This window comes from Chiloscyllium plagiosum, unplaced genomic scaffold, assembly GCF_037043375.1.
Source record: "Chiloscyllium plagiosum isolate Xiang-an unplaced genomic scaffold, Cpla_swu_hap1 HiC_scaffold_50, whole genome shotgun sequence".
Lineage (NCBI taxonomy): Eukaryota > Metazoa > Chordata > Chondrichthyes > Orectolobiformes > Hemiscylliidae > Chiloscyllium > Chiloscyllium plagiosum.
In genome coordinates, this window is record NW_028270188.1 from 13,557,546 (window position 1) to 13,565,471 (window position 7,926).

Genomic DNA, 7,926 nt, shown 5'->3' on the forward strand with positions numbered 1-7,926 from the left:
CCCAGATTCTGTGGACTACCTAAAGTGCAAAAACCAGACATCCCACTCAGACCCATAGTATCACTACCAGGGACACCATCACACAAACTGGCTAAAGAACTACAACAGAAACTGAAACACCTGATCAGCGGATCCAGACAATCGATACAATCAACACAAGAATTCTTGGACATCATCAGAAATATACACATAGACAAGGAAGAAACTATGGTCTCATTCGACGTAACGGCACTGTTCACCTCTATTGACAAAACCCTAGCCAGAGAAACAATAGCCAACCTGCTGGACATACAGAACAGACAACAGGACATTGAACCTATCAACAAAGACGGCATACTTAAACTACTGGACTTGTGCCTCACAACACACTTCACATTCAACAACCAGATATACGAACAAATAAACGGAACACCCATGGGCTCACCGATCTCTGGATTCATAGCAGAAGCAGTAATGCAAAGGTTGGAACAAACAGTCTTACCACAAATTCAACCCAAACTCAATGTCAGATATGTTGATGACACCTTTGTAATCATTAAAAACACAGAAATAGAGAAAACACACCGGATCATCAACGCCACACTCACAGGAATCCGATTCACGAGAGAGGAAGAAAAGGATAACCAACTCCCATTCCTAGACGTGATGGTACAGAGAACACCGAACGGAGAATTCACCACCAAGGTATACAGGAAATCCACACACACAGACCAAGTCCTGAACTATGAAAGCAACCACCCCAACACACACAAACGAAGTTGCATCAAGACACTATTCAAAAGGGCCACAACACACTGCAGCACACCAGAACTGCAAAAAGAGGAAGAGGAATACCTGTACAAGGTATTCGCCAAAAACGGATACCCGCGCAATTTCATCAACAGATGCCTAAGAGAAAGACAACGGAATGAGGACATGCCGCAACCCAAAGGACTAGCCACACTACCATACATCAGGAGCATTTCAGAACTGACAGCCAGACTACTGCGACCAGTAGAGCTTATAACAGCACACAAACCAACAGCCACTCTCAGACAACAACTCACCAGAACGAAGGACCCGATACCCAGCATGAGCAAAACTAATGTAGTGTACAAAATCCCATGCAAGGACTGCACTAAACACTATATAGGACAAACAGGAAGACAACTCACGATCCGCATCCATGAACATCAATTAGCCACAAAACGACACGACCAGCTATCCTTAGTAGCTACACACGCAGATGAATTCGAATGGGACAACACTACAATTATATGGCAAGCCAAAGTAAGAACAGCCAGGAAGTTCCTAGAAGCATGACACTCATCCACAAACTCCATCAACAAACATATCGACATGGACCCAATATTCCGGCCACTACAGTGGACAGCTAAAAATTAACAACCGGAAGCGGCAGGGACAGGCCACTATAAATTCCGGAGGAAACACCACAGAAGCGCTTCACAGGAGGCTCCCAAGCACTGAGGATGTCACCTGGACAGGGGACGAAACGTTTGCAACAAAAATTTACAGCTCGGCGAACAGAACCACAACGACGAGCACCCGAGCGACAAATCTTCTCGAAAACTTTGAAGTATTTTTAGTATTCAGACCTGTGCCTCTGAATTACTCATCCAGCGAAATTACTACTCTGACACAGTGTCCCTGAATGAACTTACTTTAGAGACATTACAAGTTTGTAATCAATCTATTCGTAACTGTAGCAGTGGCTAGAAGAGAACTGCGTCTGTAAAATCTGATCTTTACCAAAGCATAGATATTGGTTTATTCAGCAACAGCACTGACACAATGGTGAAGACTCATGGTATTATGAAGCATTTAGTGAGCAGGTTTGGTGATGGATACAATACCAAGACATACATCAGTTCAACGCAAAAAGGGTCCTCTCAGTTTTGTTTCAGATGTTTGTAAAGAAGCTGTCTGAAATTTGTGGATAATGAATGGAATTTTTAATGAAACGAAATACAGTATTTTCTGTTTTTACCAGATATATATAACAAAAAAAAAAGAAGTTGAACATGGTTTATGTAATTAATAAATCGATAGAGGTGGAAAAACTTACCAGGAACACCAACAATACCGAGGATGGGATAATAACCTGCCTGAATAATCAACAGTACACCGTATATTTGTAATGCTAATGTTGACTGAGGCCAGAAAAACCAGAAAAGACCACCGGATATACTCCTGTACATTGTTGTAACATTCCAGTCTATTGTTCTCAGATTCTGGTCGATTATTGGAACATTCCAGTCTAACATTCTTACATTCTGATCCATTGTTGTAACATTCCAGTCTAATATTCTCAGGTTATGATCCATTACTGGAACTTTCCAGTCTGTTGTTCTCAGATTCTGATCTCTCCTCTCCCTGGCTCTGGAGCTTCTGACTCCGTTAGTGTTGGAGGTGTTGTACCTGCTGCTACCAAGGGATAAGGCACAGAAAGAAGTCCCTTACTAATAGGAGAGGGAAAGCCTCTGTTGACACAGTTAAATCCATGGAGGCTGACATCAATCACAGTTACTGAACAAACAGTTCCACTTAACCCTTTCACTACTGCACTCGCAGCTCACATTAACAACTGGACTGGATTGGATGTCGAAATCTCGAGTTGTTGGTCACATCTCCAGACACTAATTGCTCTTACAAAGTCAGCGGCGAGGTGAGGACGGGGTGGGAGTGATGGATGTTTTCTTTTTGCAGGTTAGATGATTCTGCCGTGCTGATAATGTACAATGTTGTAATGGCTTGCAGCCCCAAACCTCACACAATCAAGTTGTTGCTATTGTGTTGTTCCCTTTTGTCCTCCACTAGAACAACCGCCAACCAAAAGATTGTCCCTGCGCATAGTTGCTGTTGACGTACAAAGAAAATTTGGATAGGTCTGGACATGACTCTGACTGCTATCTGAAGGCAACACTGCAATGTCAACACACAATGCGCTTCAGTTTTTTTTTAATCGACAAACATTTTATTGCTGTTTTATTCGCTTTAAAACTGTGAGATTCACATTTTTAGACTTCAGTCCAAAGAAAAAAACCGGAATGTATTAAGAACTGGTTCATTAAAACCCCTGGATTAATGTGCCAGGGACAGAATGAATGAAAATAACATTAGTTCGGAGACAGAAAGGAATGGGGGCAGTGGTTGTGGAGGTTTGAGGGGAAGACAACGATATTCCCCCAGACACCATCACGCTTTCTGGCAGACAGAATTAAATGCAAAGCAAAGCAACCAAAATGTGATAGAATGCTGATTGCTGATGTGGCTCTGTGGGTCACGGATTAGCACTTCACATTCACAGTGCTAGGGCCTGGTTCGATTCCAACCTCAGGCGAATCTTTGTGTGGGTTTGCATATGCTCCCCAGGTCTTACTATATTTCATCCCACAGTTCAAAGACGTGCAGATTAGATGAATTGGCCAAGCTAATCTTCTCATTGTGTTCACCGATGTGTAGGTTAGGCACAATAGTGAGGGCTCAATATCCGGGGCGGGTGGGGAGGGGTAGACGAATGGGTCTGGTCAGGTTACTCTTCCAAGGACCTGTTTCCACACTACATGCATTCGATGCATGTGAACAGGGCTATTTCAAATGGAAAGAATAGTATGCTATATAAGTATTTCAATTATTGGATATACAGTTTGACAGGGTTGTGCACATAGAGAACATAGAACATTACAGCGCAGTACAGACCATTCTGCACTCAATGTTGCGCCTATGAAACCAATCTGAAGCCCATCTAAACTACACTACTCCATTTTTCATCCATGTGCCTTTCCAATGATCACTTAAATGGTTTTAAAGTTGGCGAGTCGACTACTGTTGCAGGCAGTGCTATCCACACCCCTGCTGCTCTCTGAGTAAAGAAACGACCTTCGACATCTGTCCTATGGCTCACAGTGAGAACGAAAGTGTTAGGTTATAGGAGGGTACAAAAGGATTGTTCAAATGGCCACATCAATGACCGAAAAACTTAACACTGCAATATGTGAGATGCTGCACTTTGAAAGAAATAACAAAACAAGAGAGTACTCAAACCATGGACATAGGCTAGATTTGCTTTTGCTTGATTTTGGAGCAGAGAAGGTTATGGGGTGAACCTGATCGAGGTATATAACAGCATGAGAGATATAGACAGAGGGAACAGACAGCAGCTGTTGCCCTTCGTCAAACGGTTAAATACAAGGAGATACACGTTTAAAGTGAAACAAAAGAGATTGAGTGATGATTTGTGTAATCTGTTTTGAACCCAGAGGGTGATATGCTTCTGGAATGCATTGCCTGTGATGGTGGTTGAGGAAGGATCCGGACAAACTTGGCACAGCACCTGTATCAAAACTTGATGGTGCCCGATTTGATAGGCATCTTCTTTATTATACGATTCCATGATATATTGTGAAGCACCACCCTCTACCAGCTGTTCATCACAGTACAGCAGCTTGTTTAACACACCTCCACCACCAGTAATACTTACTCTCAGCTAAACTGGCACGAGATGCACAGCTGGCAGTCCCTCCCAACAGCCACTTTGGGTGGACCAACACCAACTGGACTGGAACTTCTCAACAGCAATTAATGTTGGACTAGCTCCATTAAAATCCCTGATGAATGTTTGAAAAATCCTATTTACTAATAATAATTGAACAATGTAACCATGCTTATTCATCTGATGAGCTTGTTGCGGACATTGAAGTAGTGTGATCCATTTGCAGACACTATTTCGTGAATACATTGAAATAAAAGGCCAACTGACAACCCAAATCACGAATAACCACAAGTTAATGCAGCATTTAATCAGCAACTGAATGCGCACAAAATGCCAGAGCAGAGTCGGCCATGCGCCTTAAGGTAACTTTCATTAATGCAGATTGGTGTTTTCTGGCTGGTGTAGACATGTTGCGCTGAATGGCCTGTTTGGGTGCCATAAGACTCTATCACTTTAATTCTTGAAAACAGAAAAAAGTCTCACAATTTCAATAGCTTGTGAGCATCAACTGGTGAAGAATATAATCTCCAAGGTCACGTTGCATCCTGACTTGAATAGAAACCATTGTCCCTTGACTGTCATTTGTTGAGAATTCTGTAACTCTCTCTGAAACAAAAATGTTAGTGTCCCTGCACCACGAGGACCACTGTGGTTCACTAACACATTATGAGTGGAAATTAAACATAGGCAACGGACCGGTGGCTTTGCTAACGAAATTCACCTCACAACAATTGAAAGGAAGCTGCACTATTAAGACATCTATACGACATTATATAATTTCTAAAGCAGTTCCAAAGGAGTTTTTCCCTTGTTTAAAAAAAACACATTTGAAAAGTTGTGCCCATCAATCTGAAAGGAAAAGTCTTCATGTTGATGAGAATGATCTCCTATTTTTTCGGAAGCTGAAGACAACAAAAAAGTGGAAGCTATCATCAGGCGTAAGTGTTCCTTCCTTGCCGATACAACGTTAGTGTGTCATTCTTAGTCAAGAATCTGCCTGCCTCTGCCTTAGGAATATTAAATGTCCTAGCCTTCATCGCTCTCTGGGAGGATAGTTTCACAAATACACAACACTTTCAGAGGGCTGAAACAACCCACATCTTATGAAATTAGATTTTCTTCAGTTTTAATTTCCATCCACTTATTGAAATCTCTCATACAAACTGAAGTATTATTTCAGAATTCAACTTAAAAAGACTATTCAGAATATTCTGAGGTTAACAAGATCACATATTGTCCAGCTAAACTCCAGGAGATCCAGGGCCAGTCTGGTCAATATTTCCTCCTGAAGTACAATTCTTCACAGGAGTCAGTTGAGTGAATCTTCTCTGGACTGCTTTGCATGTCATTATGACCATAGTTCTTTTGCTGTGGTCTCACTAGTACCCTGTAAAACTGTAAACAATTCTTCCTACTTCTGAATGAATTCTGTTTCAAAAACGTTTCAACATTTGTCTGGCCTCTCTAAAACCTTGATATACCCGACCTTTTTTGTGTGATCCAGGTGCCTGATTCCTCTGTGCCTCAATCCAATCTAATCATTTAAATAATTCGTGCGTTTCCACTAAACTTTCAACATGTTTGAACAGACACATGTTCCATTCTATCTCCATACAGCAATATTTGTTCATTTGACCTACTTGTATCTCTTTATTAATTCGTGTATTCTTCATATACAAATAAAAACAAAACAAAAAAAAATGACATTGTCAATTCCATTGGAATGTGGCGACAGCCAATGTCTTTGACCAAATGTTCTGTCTGTATTATGGAACAATAGAAACATTTGAAATTGTCTGTGTCCTCTCAAGCAGGTTCACATATTTATATTCTTTCATAATGCAAACAGAATATTTCGTCAAAGACATAGGTTGACGCCACAATTCATTGGAATCGACAATGTCATATATTTAGTCCATGTCCAAGCGATAAATTAGCGACAATGCTAAAGTGTTTTGCAGTCCCATCACTCAGTTCCCAGCACTGAAACATGGACAGATGGTGTAGAATCTGTGTGGGTGGAATTGAGAAACAACTAAGGTTAAAAAGGCAGAAAACAGTGAGTGAGGATAAAAATGGTCATGACAGAATGGGAGCTAGTGACATACGATATTCCACAAGGCTCTGTGTTGGGACCATGACTTTTTACTTTGTAAATTAATGATCTAGATGAATGTTCTAAGGGCATTCTGGTTAACCTTTCAGATGATATAAAGATAGGTGGAGAGACAGGTAGCATTGCGGAAGTGGAGAGGCTACAGAAGAATTTAGCCACGTTAGGAGAGTGGGCAAGGAGTGGCAGATGGAGTACAATGGGGGTAAGTGTGAGGTCATGCACTTTGGCAAGAAGAATACAGGAATGGACGATTTTCTAAATACGGGAAAATTCTTCAGTCTGAAGTGCAAAGGGACTTGGGAGTTCTCGACCAAGGTTGTCTCAAGGTAAACTTGCAGGTGAACCAATTGTTAGGAAACTTTTATATCACGACACAGCGTGTATTAAAATCTTACATTCACCAAAAGAACTGTGAGTCGACTCATAAACAACAACATCTGTTTATTGAACTCAATTAATATTAGTACAATAAATTGTACTATAACGTAACGAAACACACTACCAACTACCATATGCTTTAACCTAACTCTGTATGATCATATACCACTCCAACAGAATATTGCCGGGCTCCACGTGCTGATTTCTCCTTCTTACGATGGACTTGGAGGTATTTCCTGCTTTGGTGGTTATTCTCGATTTACTGCGCTAAGTGGGGTTTTGCAGTGATTCTCATTCTTCAGAGACTTCGCCTCATTTTGAGAGGATATGCAATGATCTGTCAAAAGAATGACCATGTTGGATAACTCTGATCAATCAGACCCAACCAAAGGTTGGCGCATTTATGGCCTAAGGGCGGCATTCCATTGTCCCATTAAAGTTCAACTGCAGGATTGTATTCTGTGGTCTGTCGTTGTCAAGTTTGTTTACAAACCGTCTGTGCGTAGCTGCAGCCTGTCTGGATTCTGCAGCATATGGATTAGCACAGAGAGTTTACTCAAGGCTGTAACCCATTTCCCAGCATGCATTAACCATTGTTCATTTTTGTAACTCCATGCAAATTTGTTATTGTCCATCATAAGTTCATTATTTCAGGTGGCACAAAGGTAAATATAATGATGACGTTGATTTTGAGAGCATTTGAATATAAAAGCATGGATGTACTTCTGAGACTCTATAAGGCTCTAATCAGACTACATGTGTATTATTGTATGATGTTTTGGGCCCCATATCTCAGAAAGGATACACTGCCCTTGGAGCGTGTTCAGCAGCAGTTCACAGGAATGGCCTCAGGAATGAAAAGCCTAACATATGAGATCTCTGGGATTAAGCTCGCTGAAGTTGAGAAGGATGAGGGGATCTAATTGAATCATGCAAAATA

At 41.2% G+C, this 7,926-nt stretch overlaps 1 pseudogene; it reads left to right on the forward strand.

Moving 5' to 3' along the window:
• Positions 1 to 414: 414 nt before the first annotated feature.
• On the forward strand, positions 415 to 1,651 carry LOC148135245 (uncharacterized; annotated as a pseudogene).
• The last annotated feature ends 6,275 nt before the right edge of the window (positions 1,652 to 7,926 follow it).